General features: G+C 46.0%; 1 protein-coding gene and 2 long non-coding RNA genes across 3 annotated transcripts in view; 1 reads left to right on the plus strand and 2 right to left on the minus strand.

Annotated features, from left to right (window-relative positions):
* Nucleotides 1-217: 217 nt before the first annotated feature.
* Nucleotides 218-5,173, minus strand: LOC133207780 (uncharacterized). The gene is made up of 2 exons (XR_009724163.1): nucleotides 2,356-5,173; nucleotides 218-487 (listed from the first exon to the last, which is right to left on the minus strand). It is a non-coding gene; the product is annotated as an uncharacterized LOC133207780 (long non-coding RNA).
* A 4,433-nt stretch (nucleotides 5,174-9,606) lies between these two features.
* On the minus strand, nucleotides 9,607-11,410 carry LOC133207783 (uncharacterized). The gene is made up of 2 exons (XR_009724164.1): nucleotides 10,903-11,410; nucleotides 9,607-10,365 (listed from the first exon to the last, which is right to left on the minus strand). It is a non-coding gene; the product is annotated as an uncharacterized LOC133207783 (long non-coding RNA).
* A 647-nt stretch (nucleotides 11,411-12,057) lies between these two features.
* Nucleotides 12,058-14,449, plus strand: part of LHFPL6 (LHFPL tetraspan subfamily member 6) — a 141,246-nt gene continuing 138,854 nt past the window's right edge. The window contains exon 1 of the mRNA XM_061344942.1: nucleotides 12,058-12,200. The gene's annotated coding sequence lies outside the window, so the exon portion shown is untranslated. The remainder of the gene's footprint in view (nucleotides 12,201-14,449) is intronic.

A 14,449-nucleotide genomic window follows, 5' to 3' on the forward strand; every position in this document is an offset into this window, starting at 1 on the left:
CCTGTAGTCATGTAGTCATGTAGTGAAACCTGTTTGTGTCCCTTGAAGGTCCAGAGGAATGTACAGTTCTCAAAATTTTGGTTAGCTCATGCTATTTCACTTGAGGATTTATTGTCATGTCTCACAGTCAGCAGTAATGGCTATAATATATGTGATGCTGAATTGGCCACCTGGTTGGAGGGCTGTTTGTTATAATTCACCGAAAAGATAACACAAACAGTACAATATGCACTTTAATGCATACCAAACCCATGAAATCTTCCTGTTCATCTTCTGCTAAAAGATACCCCCAACCACTGATTTCAAGGGAAGCACTGTGTCAGCAAAACTAATAGGGTTTGATCTAAATATACTTGTCCCTAGAACTCTAGAGGATACAGGAGTTCTCTAAGGAAGTGGTCATCCAACTACATGGCCACATCCTGGGCAAGGTGAATAGAATTGGTCATGGCACTGCCACTCACTTCAGTAGGGGTCCAAATATCACCTAGAAAAAAGGAAACAAATAGCTTAGATGGTGAAGAACTAATACTTGCTTGTGGCTGACTAACAACATCACCTTAGTGACACTGTGTCTCTGTGGCTGAGGTATAAAGCTTATCTTAGTCTGCATGTGCTAATTACTATGCAGGTATGCAATACAGGAGATTATTGTTATGATTATAATAACAATATAGCAATGATGAAGAATATTTTGGGGAAAAATAATAATTCAAAAAAGTAAAAGCCAGACACAAGCATACACATGGTATATTAACACATATTTATATATATAACATAAATATATTTATCTATAAATATATTAACACATGATATATGCTAATGGTGTCTTCCAGGCCTGCTATCCTTTCTCTTCAAGCAGTGATTGCCTATATCCTGCTGGCAAAACATCTCTGGAATATGTTGTGTTTTACAAATGAAATAAAAGTAACCCAAACAACTGAACAGATATTACAACTACTTACCATCAGGCAGAGAAACAGTACACTTCACTATATCTTGATCTCTTGTGAGGTCAGTCTCTAGTGGAGAAAATCTGGTGAATACCTAAATTAATGGGCAGTGCCTCCATATCAGCTAATCAGCGCAAGGCCATTTATGGGATTATGACATGGCCATGACATGGATCATGAGAAGCCAAAGGTATAGCTAATAAATCATAGGAATGATGGCATTAGAAAAAATGCCTTTTGAGTAAATACATCAGCAGCACAAGTTTTAACACAGACCATGATGGCTGCAAGCTTGGAATAGATCTGTGACATTGCAATCCCTTAATGGGAATCCCGACCACTGCCTTAAGCCACTACAGCAAGTGGTGAACCATGACTATTTCTCACTGAAGTGCCTGTATATCTTAGGCATTCTTGTTATCCCAGGAACCCAATCACCATGGTTGCTTTGTGTTTATAGTTCAAGTCACTGAAGACACATGATAAATGTAATGTATATTGCTGCCATTCAGGATTAATACAGAATTTCAACATAATATTACTCTGCTTTGCAAAACAAGACATATAGTAATAAAATCTATGATGAAATGCACTTTTGTAGCCTTTTCCATTTCATTCTCTCTGTTTCATTGACTGGCTGGTCTCTGAAACTTCAATTTGTCTTTTCCAAAGCTCCTTTTAAATTCCTGTTGCTGCCATCTTGCCCTTTATGTTCCTACCCACACACACACTTCTGCCACACAAGCAGGGTAGTATGACTGGCTTCTCTCAGCTCCAGCCTATTTCCTTACTATAGTCACTATCCAAAGTACAGTCATTAGCATTAATAACTGCTGTACTGGATCTGGTAGCTGTTCCTTGAGATGTAGTTGCGTAAGATGATGATTCCTCTTGCTAACCCAGCAAATCCTGCACAAATGTTCATATTGGCACAGGAGAGACAAGAGTATATTGCCAGCAACACTGGGGGATAGGACTTCCCTTTTAAATGGTGGCTATCAATTTTATCAGGCAAAGTGAATCTGGAACCATGAGGGCACAAGGAACTCTTGAGGGGACAAGCAGTGGTATGGCAGAGAGGCAAAAGTGGGGCAGCTTCACCACAAAAGCCATCATCTTGTGAAACTGCAACTTAGGGATGTTGCTAGTGCAAGTCATATAAAAATACTGACAATCATGGCAATTTTCATAGCATCCTTACAATATCAACCTGATTTTACACGCAAGGGTGTCATAAGCAGGTTTTCCTAGTGTTCATACCAATTCTGTTTGGGTCAATTTAATGGAACTTTATTGCTACAGCAGGAAAAGTTAAAGTTTCCAAAATGCCAGAAGTCACACACACTGACATCTATCAGGACAGAAGCAAAACAACTTCTCAGCAGCAACAATGTGGTGATACCTGGTATATTTGGATTTGATTTCCTCTGTAAAGTTGAGTCAGAAATGTCCTCCGGGCTTGCCTCCACCATTCATCTTTGTGTGTCAGCTCATGCAGCACTTCCAAAGCCTTGGCAAGATGCCATCACCCTCAGAGATGCTGTAGAGCTGCAGTGGATAAAAATAACTTATTACTTAACAGCTGACACTGGTCGCAGTCACTGCAGATGAGTTGCAAATAATTTCTGTGCAAAGATCTGCTTACCTCCAGAAGAAATGTGTTTAAGCCTGCGGTTTCTAGCTAAAATTACCTGCCACCCCTTTCTGGTGGTCATTTCTGCCTTTATGATATTATTACATGACTGGCATCCCCATGACTAGTGCTGGTGCACCGGAAGCCAATAATTATGTTCCCAAGTGAAGGCAAAGATCACAGGAAGCAGCCTTGTTTCTAAGCTTTGACTTCTCTGGCGTATATTTATCCATTTTCAATCTGAAATAGTGGGGCTGGAATGAGCCTGGTCACCTCTGCCAAGAGCAAGCATGATGGTGGTGACCTAGCCTGTTCCAGACCCTGCTGGGTGGCTCTAGGGACAGCTGGCAGGAGCATGGTGATGGGCTGCCTGCACTAAAATGCAGAGGGAGGACAGCTCAACCTTGCCACCCTGGGTGATGCAGCTGTCAGATGGCTGAATGGTACTGATGTCACTGTGATAACACTGGAAGGGAAAAGCTTCATGCATTTTGCTGCTCAGATGAGAGTTTTGCCAACCCAGGAGCTCTATGTCATCTATTGCACTCGAGGAGGTTGTTTCAGCTGGTGTACAGCATGGAGTCAACAGCTTTCTGAAGCCGTCACATTCCCTGGCAGGAACTCAAGGAGCATGTCCAGCAACCTCCAATTACAGCATTAATTACAAAAGACTTTAAGTTCTCCAGTAGAGGCCCCGAGCTTCCTTTGCCTGCAACTTGCAAGGACTTTCTTGTCCATGCAGGTAGAGCTCTCTTCAGAATATCTTCAGCCTGTTTATACATCACCCATCATTGTCAACTTCCCTTAAACAATGAGATATTAAAACGTTGTGCATGCAGAGCACATGCCTTTCAAAAAGCAAATGTCATGTTGAGTGAACTGCTAATCTGGAGGTATTGAAAGGATATTATAATGTTAATTTTGATGATCAGTGGCTTCCTTCTGTTCCATACTAGTCTTTTGTGTGATAACCTCTAGAATCCTAATAATACTGACACAGTAACACCTTAAAGAGATGCATCAGATGCCTTAACCAGCTTGCAGATCGCAGATTGCAGTACTAACTGGCAAAAATTAGCAGATTGTCTCCAAGCAATATTTGTGCCTCATTGTGGAAAGCTTATGGCAAGAAATGCCCACAGTGGCATGGAGCTAGACTTTCCTTTCACTGGTCAAAAAGACTATTTTGCTGCTCTACTGATGTGATTGCTGACCCACATCTGATATAGGAAGTTCTGAATACTAAGTGACCGGAATCTCTTCTCCCTGTCTTCAATTTGGATACCTGAAGACTTGAAGACAAAATTAAGTACTTATGGTAGGATACATCTCACCAGTCTTCTACCAGGTAAAGGTCAAGGGTGAAGCCCATAGTTAACCATCCTATCAGAGAAGTAAAAGAAAGGCACTTTCAGAAGGTCTCATCCTGAGATTCCTATCTAGTCTCTAAACTGGCTTCATAGAAAACCTGTGTGATGGGTCGTTAACTAGACACTTAAGTTTTTTCATCCTTATTGGTCTGACTGTGGCTTTTGATTTCTCTGCAAATAATATTAAGCGTATGTCTCGGCTTCTGTGCTGCAGAAATGAAACACTGTGCTTGAATCCTGTTTTAAGCCCAGACTCTCCTTATGCATATGGGGAAGGGCGGGTTATTTTACAATTAAATAAATGAAATGTCTTTCACAGTAAAATGATCCACTTGGCGCCTGTAGGCATGTGACATATCATCAAGATGTATATTTTTTTGGGTGACATATCATGGACTTCCCAGCTGCAAAGATAGAACTGCCCAAGGGCTACTTGGTTTTTGCACTTGAAACAGAAAAACTTTTAGATTTTCATTCATAAATCAATGGTGTTGTCCAGTTCATACCTGCTACTTCTTTTTCCTCTTCTTCTGTGCCTTCTTTCTTTATTCATTTTGTCATCTCTCCATCTTCTTATGCAAATCCGTCTCTCAGAGATATATGTTTCACTGTGCCAGAGATATGACTGCTTGGGATGCATTACTTACCTTCTCAGATACCAATATTAATCCAATTTTCTTTTAGCATGATGGGATTTGGACACAATTTCTATTATCAGTAGTGGAGATATTATGCCACCATACCACCACAGGGATATCAGCTTGTGTCTGATTCATGGAAATGAATAGGTGTTTTATGAGAGACTTGTGTGGGAGCAGGAATATGTGTATTGAGCTCCATTCTCCAAAGTATTGGGCACAGGCCTGAAGATGTGCTTAAACACTTAGTGATTCGTGGCCAGAGTTTCTGTGTTTTACATGATTGAACCAAAGTTCCTTTCTTTTTTCAGTCACTGAAGTTAGCAGAAGGATTCATGGATGGGTATTGCAGTGTAAATTAGAAGAAATAAGATGGTTGCAAAGAAAGAGGAAAGACAACTCTCACTGTATCATATAGGAAGGATGCAATGCCTTCCTGAATTTGTCCTCCTCATCGCTGCCTCTGCCACATTCTGCCTCCTTTTCCTTTAGATGGTTAAAGAGCTCAGCAATAGGCAGTTCTTCAATATGCAGAGCTACCACAAAGTCCTCTCTTCTTAAATGTGAAAATGGCTTAGCAAATATAGAATCATAGAATAGTTAGAGTTGGAAAGGACCTTAAGATCATCTAGTTCCAGCCCCCCTGCCATGGGCAGGGACACCTCACACTAAACCATGGCACCCAAGGATCTGTCCAACCTGGCCTTGAACACTGCCAGGGATGTTCACAACCTCCCTGGGCAAATTCAGAACCTACCTACTCTAAGGACAGCTTATAGTGTATATTTGAGTGAAGGAATTTTTGTTAAAAAAAAATAGTCTTTGGTTTAATGGGTAATTTCCCTTGAAAATGGTAAACTGCAAATTAAATGGTAAAAAGCAATTAATTATTGAAATGATAATATCCTTATAAAGGTTAAGAGGTAATATAAATGAAGTTCCTGTGAGCACATTAATGGAATTACTATCTTCCCCTTTATAAGTGGCAACTGTAACGACCTTGCTAATTAGCCATTTCAGCAGGAAAAGGAATATTGAAATATGTAGTTATATTGCAGAAGCACAATCTGTGACTAGGTTATTTTGCTACTACATAATACAGAGAGAACCCTTCTACATGCAGCGAAGAGCTCTTCCCAGAGCATGCAGCTTTTGGTGGAAACAAGAAACTATGCATTTGAATAACATAGGAAGAACAACTTCTAATTCGAAGGATAACACGAGTCAAAGCAAAAGATTTAACACAGACAGACAGGCCAAGACACACCTCTCTTCACCTCACTGCAGCCTCCCTGTGAGCACAAGGCATTGCCAGAACATGATTTGACCCACTGTGACTGAATGGGAAGCTGTTGGTCCCCAGGCACAGGTAGCCTGCGCTCCACAACCCAGTCTGGGTCTCAGGTACTCCCTGTGCTGTATCTGTAATATCTGGAGGTATATATGTATAATACAAAAATGCATAGCCATGTATATATACTGGATTTTCTATTGACAAGTCTTTTAGAAAGCTTTAAAAAATGAACTTAGTTCTTCCCCCACTGAGAACATGTTTTGGACATTGATAAATGGCAAAGTGGGTGCTGTTTGCATTTAAGCTGACAAGAGATGGCATTCCAATTTTCCTGTGAATGAATTTGTGGGAGATGACAGGGGTTCACCCTGCATGGAACCACCTGAGAGCTGTACAAGCCTCAGGGGTATGATGGGGAGGAAATGATCTTCCACTTGTAGAACAAATTGGCCTTTGTCCCCAGCAAAAGGATTTTCATCTTTCCTTTCTAAAAACCCCAGAAATCATTAGTGTCATCCTTGGGAATGTGAGCTAATATAGTGACCTAGATGCAAATGATTGCTAGAGCTCAGGGGGAGAAGCAGCTCAGCTCCAGTTCTGTGGCAAAAGGCTGAGGGGAGGAACATGGCACTGCCTTCCATCCCCATCTTAGATACACGTGGTTTATGCAAACTGTGACACTAGTCACCATTGCAGGTTGTGCAAATGCACCTCAGGAAACTCAAGATAATGTCACAGGGCTATTAGAAATCATGCAAACTTTGTGTAAAACAGAAAAACTCTGCTCTCTGCCTCCACTTTTCGTGCACACACCTTTGTCTGTAGCCCGCACCAAATGCTTCAGCAGGAAGACAGACCAAATCCCCTGCTATTTCCACAGAGCCCAGGAGGTGTGAAGCTTCCCTGTGCTTGCAGGCTGGCCTGTCCCCTTTTCCACCACTTCTCCATGCCCTCCCTGTCCTGGACACCCAGAGAGGGCCACTTTAGCAGCACCAAGCGCCACTACAACCTCTACTGCACTGGGCACCCTATGGGGCTAACCTGAGGAGCAGCCTGCTTCTGGCCCTGGTTTTAAAATTTGACTCTCAGCTTAAAGCCGATCCCTAACTGAGGCTTTAAATAAAAAAGAAAAATCTTCTGGTTGCATGTGTCCTTAAAAAGTCTTTTTTCTCTGAACACACATGCCATGAAATGCAAGAAAACACTGTGGCAATACCTGCTTGTGGCACATTCCCCACATCTTTATTTAATAGTGTCAAGGGAAAACAGACAGATGTTCCCCTGGTAAATAAGATGCCACAATTAAATTATTTGTATTGGTTCTATATGCACAGAAAACATGCTGCCAGTTTCTTACCAGGAAATCACTCATTCATCATCCAGACATTCCTTATTTTTCAAAGTCCACTTGGGAACAGTGGAAATTTAGGATTGAAATCATCTGCGTTTTTCCTGAGTTTGTGCAGGACTAAGCCAATTCCCTGGTGAAGGAGGATGAGTCTGGGACCTGTCATCCCAGAGCTGTCACCTTGGCAGTGTCTGCTAGGGCAGAGCAGGCATTCCTCCCTTCAGACGCGAGGCTGGTGCAGAATAAACCTCTCTGGCCTCTCCCACAGCCAACAGGCTTGTCAGCAGGAGGACACAAAAGAGATAATCAGTAGCTTGATTTGCTGTAGCTACTATTTTAGAGCCTTGTAAAATGCAGATCACCTGGTGGCTTTTATATAATAGATAATAATTTTATAAAGCTGAAACAACATAAGGAGGGTTTATGGCAAATAATAAAGGATGTTTCCTTTTTCTTATGTTACACTGACGTTGTTTGTATGTGCATGTGTATTGCTTAACAGACTGATGTTAACAGTGTTATATCCAGTAAGACAACTGTCCTCCAGAAATGTGTTAAGTTCTGTTCATATACTGTCAGTAACACGATTTATAAAAATTGCCACCACAAAAATAAGCACTAATCATAATGCATTTTTGGAATAGAAGTGGAGAGAGGATTTATTTGTTAAGAGCTAAGTTTTTAGGTCAGGATTCAGGTTTAGATGTCAGCCCCAGTTCTTGGGAGTCTAGTTCCTCCCACAGTAGAAAACATGCAATGTGTTTGACGTGGAAAAGACACCACACAGATGTGCTGACTTGAATTTTTCTTACCTTCCTCAGAGAAATTTGCAGGTGTTAGACTTGTGGTTCTCTTTTTCTGCCTATTTAGTTGATCTTGTTTTTTCCCAGCTGCTGGGATTGGACATATTTCAGGCAAATATATTAATTATCAGATGATTTTCCTAGCAGTACTTGTCTGTTTGGTTTTTAGTGACTGTATTTGAGTAATTGGGTTGACTTTCTGTTGCTCCCAGTATGTAGCCTCAAGTCTATTATTGTGCCTACACCTTTCTTTTTCATTTGAAATCAAGTACAGACATGACCTGAAGATCCAGTTTTGTAAGATGCTCGGAACCATGCCTGCATGATCACTCTCCTGCAGACCACACAAGAGAAAACCAGATGGTGGCCTGCAAGATAAAAACATGTTGTTTCTTTTTATTGTCAAAGACTGAAGAATAAGATGGAGGTTTGGTAGCTGCTTAATTTTCCTCACAGTTTGGGAACATACATATTTCCCTATGGCATTTTACAGACAGTGGATTGTCTTACAGGATATGCTGTAATGGAAGAGTCTGTGGCCGAGCCTGTGATATGTATTGCTCCCTGTGATGTGAGGATTGAGTTAGGTCCAGTGATATGATTTTCTCTTTATTCTGATGCTCTGATTAGCTCCATCAAGTCTGTAGGGCCCCAGCTGTAACAGCAGCTTAGTCAGTGGGTTGGAGAGAAATGGTAAAATCTATAGGCATATTTCCCCGTATCCCTGTTAGGGTAGTTTTTTGACAGTGTATTCATGGGTGTTTGATCCAGTCTGACTTCCAGTGGTTCCAGCAGTGGGGAATCTGGGACTCAGGTTCCCTTGACCAACTCTGAAGCATATTCTCTTAAATTTCAAAACACTAGAACCAGTTTTTAAACCAGCTGCTATTTCAGTATAGACAAGACCCTGGGGACCGTGACTTTTATCGCTCTGCTCCGAGGAGGTCTGTCTGCTTCTGTGGTTACAAGAGAGACTGTGGATCCTGAAGCACCGTGTGATAACTCCCATTTTCTTTCAGACAGGCTAGATGTGGATTGAAATATTTCCGCTAACTTTCCCAGCAGAAATACTTCTAAGCACAATGTTCTCTGAAAGGGGAGCAAATGCAGATACAGCATGCTGTGTTGTAAACATTAGGAAAAAAATGGAATGAGAATTTGGATGTTAATTTATACACACAATGTGTTTGTTTCTAATCAAAAGTCCTTCTCTCATGGAAAATGGATTGTGAAATAATGCTTATTGCCCTACAAGTGCTGAAGTCATGCAGCCAGCTTGTGGGGGCATTCAGAGACAGCTGGCAAGATAAGATGCTTCAGGAGAGATGCAGAATTCAGTGTACAGTTTCTGTGAGGGAATGCAGGATGGCAGCAGCTCAGGGACTGAATGTAAAGGCCATATAAGGGAAGTAAATGAACTGCTGTAGAGATGCCATTAGCAAAGCAAACACTGACTTGGGGACCTTGGCGTATACCATGGAAGATATAAATTGCATTAATAAATGCATACTTGTTTGCTTCTCCCTAGGTTTACAAACCCAGTTTTAACCAAGACACTGTTCACATGTGTGAAACAAAGTTCTTCCACAGTTTTAATGCCAAGCAATTTCTACTCATGTCTAATCCCAACACACGCCTTATTTAGACACATTCATCACAATTTTATTATAAGCAAGGCCCCTGGCCAAGGAAAGAATGTCAGATTGGGTCTTTAAACAATTGTGGGGTTAATAACAGTACTTGATTCTTCTCCTTCTTTACACCAATAGCACAATTCAAGAATTCAAGTGACACAGGGAGCTTAGTATCCCTGACATTTCAGGCGTTGATACAATGAACAGCAGGAGGTAAAACACCTGACTGAGCTAGGTGAAGGCGTGCAAGCAGTAAATGAAGAGTGTCTATACTCATGGAGCAGTGCACAGCTCCCTGCCGAAGTGGAGATGTGAGAGCCAGTGCGCTCTCAGAGGTGGAGGCTTGGCACCAGGCAGAAAGCTGAGTTGAGGGGAGGGTGCTAGAATGGTATGCTGCGGAGCAGGCTCCAGCCCTCAGCCTTGGGAAAGTCACACCAGCTCTCTTTCTGCCTGCCATGCCGTGGGCACATCCACATTCATGTTTTCGTGTGAATCAAGGGCACGCTTTTGAAGTAAATCTCCAGATCAGCCTCACCAGGCTGCGGTTCACTCAGCAGTGGTGAGTACACAAAGTGAGTGCAGGGGGCGCTGAGGCAGAATTCAAGCTCCAGGACTGCATCTGATGAGTTCTCAGTGCTCATGGGGCCCTCAGTCCATAGACCCAGGTTGGAGTAGATCTCAAAAATAAAACCCTGTGGAAAAGTGTGAACATATTCGGGTCCTCAGCACCAACTGATTGGATCAGACCAGTCCACATTACTCACTAATATAGGTGTATACCATGAGGATAAAGCCTAGAGGTAGCCAGGGTGGCATGGATGTTTTGGGAGTATGCCTTCATTGTCTTCCTTGTGAAACACATTATTGCACATATTCTAGCACTCAGCCTATATTTAACCTAATTCTTTGATTTGAAGCACTCTTCCTTAAAGAATATGCTTGAAATGTCAGTATGGAAAACTCAGTCTTGCTAGATACATTCCAATCCATTTTTTTATCCCTTGAGAAAATACACATTTTCAGTAGTGTTGTGATTTTAAGACTTTGCATTATGGGGGAAAATTGGAAGTCCTACAAAAAAAAAAACCCAAACCAATAAAGTGGTTAAGTAATTTAATTCTGAACATGACTGTTGCTGCTATTAAATGGTGTAAACACAGGCTGAGTGCAATAAACCTCATTTCCATTTAGCATTAATAATATTAATGATCAGTACTTAAATCACGTACCATGTTCCAGCACTGAAGAAGAAACATTACAAAAGAGATTTTGCATGTCTGGTGCTGACACAATTTAAACCTAGCATAAAAATATCTTCTCTGTGAAGGAATTTATTCAAGCTGCAGGGCGGAGAGGAAAAAGCCGAATAGGAAATCTCCCTTTCTCCCAGAGGCTCTGCGTGCACCATCCCTCCTCACTCCCAGAAGGCAACCCCTCCCCAAAACTTTCCCACTGAAGACAGTCTGGGAAAGGACTGGAGCTCTGTCTCTCCGCTCGCATTAACCCAGCCGGGATGAGCTGCTGGGTGCTGTGGTCACATTTACTCCCGCTGTAGACCAGGCTCCCGAACTGTTGCTATCAAAATGCTGGATCAGCAGCTCGCATGCAGACAGACAGACACACACACACGCCCACCCCCATCAGGAGATTAGCTCATATTTTCCCATGTAAGGGCTGCAGCCTTCCTCTTTCCTTCTAACACTCCTTCCCCGCCGGCTTTTTCCTCTTATGCCCTCTCCCCCTGCTCCGGCAGCGGCTCCACCGTTCCCCACACCCCGCAGGCAGCCGCCGAGCTGCGGCGGCCGGAGATGAGCCCGGCGCCTCCGCAGCGCTCCCCGCCGCTCCCCCCGGCCGGGCTCGGAGGGCCGTGACCCACCGCTCCGGCCCCCGAGAACCGAGACCCACCGCCCCAGCCCCGGCCGGGCTCGGAGGGCCGTGACCCACCGCACCGGCCCCCGAGAACCGAGACCCACCGCCCCAGCTCCGGCCGGGCTCGGAGGGCCGTGACTCACCGCTCCGGCCCCCGAGAACCGAGACCCACCGCCCCAGCCTCGGCCGGGCTCGGGAAGCAGGGACCCCCACCCCACTCCGACCCCGCGGAGCCGTGACCCTCGCCCCGCCCCGGGAGGGCTCGGGGGAACCCCATTCTTTGCTGTGGCCTGCCCGCCGCTTCCGCCGCCCTGCCGCTCGCCCCCGGCCCCGTCCGCGGCCCCGTAACAGCGCCGTCCGCGGCAGGTCCCGCCCGGGGAGGCGGCGGTGGGGAGAGGGGGAGGAGAGGCGGCGGAGTGCATTGCCTCCCGGAGAATCAAAAGGAGGGAGAGAGGAACGTGCGGAGGAGGGGAGGGAAGGACGGGCCGGGCGGGGGAGGGTCCCTGTCCCGCCCGCCTCGGAGCGTCCGCGTCGCCTTCGCGCGGGGACCACGGGGAGAGTCGCTTGGGGCGGCCGCAACCCGCCGGCTCCACGCCCCGGCTCCGCGCCCATGTGCTCCTGGCAGCCGCGACGGGCAAACCTCGCGCACGGCGTGTCAGTAAGTAGCCCTTCGCCTCTCCGGCACCTTCCTGGACCCATGCCGGCAACCCCGTCACCGAACCTCTCCTGCTCCTCCCGGAACCCTGCTCTCTCGGACCCCTGAACCCTCTTCCCGTCACGGAGTCCTGACCTACCGCACTCCCTGCGCGCTGCATCTCCTGCATGACTCCACTTCCCTGAGCCCGCAGAACCTCCTTTCCTTCCCTACCAGTGACCACCCTGCGCGGCCACATCTTCTGCAGTTCTTGACCCTCTGCTCCTCCCGGATCCTTTTTCCCCGCTCCAGCCCGCATCCCTTGTCCGTTCCAACGGACCCTCCAGACTCCTTTTCCTCCCGTATCCCCAGTCCTCTTGCTCCCTTGCCTTCCCGCATCCTACCCCTCCCGGGCCCCCGTTCTTCCCGGATCTCTCTGCCACCCGGACCGCTTTCCCTTCCCGGCCCCTCTGTCTTCCCGGCTCTACGTTCTCCTGGCCCCCCGGGCCCACTGCCCTCCCGGCACCTCTGCCTTCCCAGCCCTTCCCCGCCCGCATCTCCCTTTCTCTCCCGGACCCCCTTCCCCTCCCAGCCTGCTCCTCCCGACCCCCCTGTTCCCCCAGCCTTTTCCCTGACCGTCCCCCCGCATCCCCTGCCCCCCTCATCTCCTACACTTCCTCTCCCGCTCCCCCTCGCACCCTCCCTGCCCCGCAGCCTTCCCCTCGCATCACCCCGCCGAGTTTTGGTTCCCGGCCTCCGCCTTCCCTCAGGGGGAGCCGGATCTCTCCGCCGCCCCCTCCTACCCCTGGAGGGCCGGGAGCGGGGTTTCGGGACCTGAGGGTAGAGCTCGCCTTCCCGCAGAGCGCCCGGCTGCGGGCTGGCAGCCTCCCGGGAGGCAGAGGTGCTGCCCCGCCGCACTCGGCGGGTTGCGCAGTCCTACCCCTGGAGCCTTCATGTTGTGCCTTATTTCCAGCCGTAGGTACCTCCTCCCCTGATTTAGGGAATGATCTTCCCCAAGTGCCCTGACCCACTTTGCCTTAGACATGTGGTGGTGCCACGCCAAGACACAGGCAGATTCTTCTCAAGAAGGTGTCTCTGGAGGGATGGAAGCATCCTATGCCCCTCTCTCAAGTTTTTGTCCCCAGGGTTCTGGTGTTTTGCAGGTTGAAAGGCATTTCTGTAGATAGGTGTATACTTCTTGAGTAGCAGCATAGGTCTTTTGTAACATTACAGAAGAGAATTGTTTTTCTTAGTTTTTAAAAGTAAGCAAAACTTTTGTGTGGTGCACATGCTTAATTCCACTTACAGACTCCTCTACATTCCCTCCTTGTGCTGAAGTAGTATTAATTTTATTGCCTGTACATGAATTGAATTCACTGATTGGTGTCTAATCACGCTTAGAATAAAAAAGCCGCTGTATAAATAGCTATCGGAATTAATTTGGCAGCAACTGTGAGAAATGATCATAAATTTACAAATACAGTTGGAGTAATGATCCAGCAGGGATTTAACAAGAAAAGCACCCCAACCTCTGGGAAGTAGCATGTGGGTTTCTGTGGCAGTCAAACACACTTGGTCACACTGGTACTGAGCTTAGAGGCTGGGAGTTGTCTGAGGAGGAGGCAGAGAGGTTAAGGCTCCTGGGTTTGAGCAGGAAGAGGCAAAGAAGCGAAGGAGCTGGGCTGAGTGCGAACAGGACTATTTTGAGAGACCCTTGTGTTCTAATCATGTGATGCTTGAGGGTATGTGGGGGCAAATCAAAAAGATGTGATGTCTTCACCTACCAGGAGCCCACCTGAAGTTTGGGCTCCTGGCACTTCTGGACATCAAGTGATAAAAGGCTCCTTTTTGCACTTAAGATGCCAGCAACGTAAGGGAATGCTGGAAAAAATGTCACCTCATAAGACTTCGCTTGGGGATGTGTTGATGAGGTTTACCTCAGCCACAAAGGTCTGATCTTGAAAAGCCTGAGGCACTGCAAGCAGTTTTTCACTGAAGCTGTGGGGACAGGTATAATGGGAAGCACATTCCCCAGGCATCCCAAGAGGAAGGCCTGATAGCTAAGGATAAATGAGACCTCGCCTTTTTTCTTTATCCGTATGAAAAGGATCAAGATGCACAGTGAACAGTGAGTAGGCAAGTACACAGGGAGCCCCTGAAGGTGGCTGCAGAGCGTTCCTGAATGCACACAGCAGCCTGTGCAAGCCAGGCTGCTTCCCACCACTGTCCCACCGACCCACCAGCCAGTATCACTGACAGCGATACTAGCCACT

Source organism: Neopsephotus bourkii, unplaced genomic scaffold (genome assembly GCF_033783945.1).
Source record: "Neopsephotus bourkii isolate Nb327-2 ecotype Australia unplaced genomic scaffold, CSIRO-AGI_Nbou_v1 NB_36, whole genome shotgun sequence".
NCBI classification, from domain to species: Eukaryota; Metazoa; Chordata; class Aves; order Psittaciformes; family Psittacidae; genus Neopsephotus; species Neopsephotus bourkii.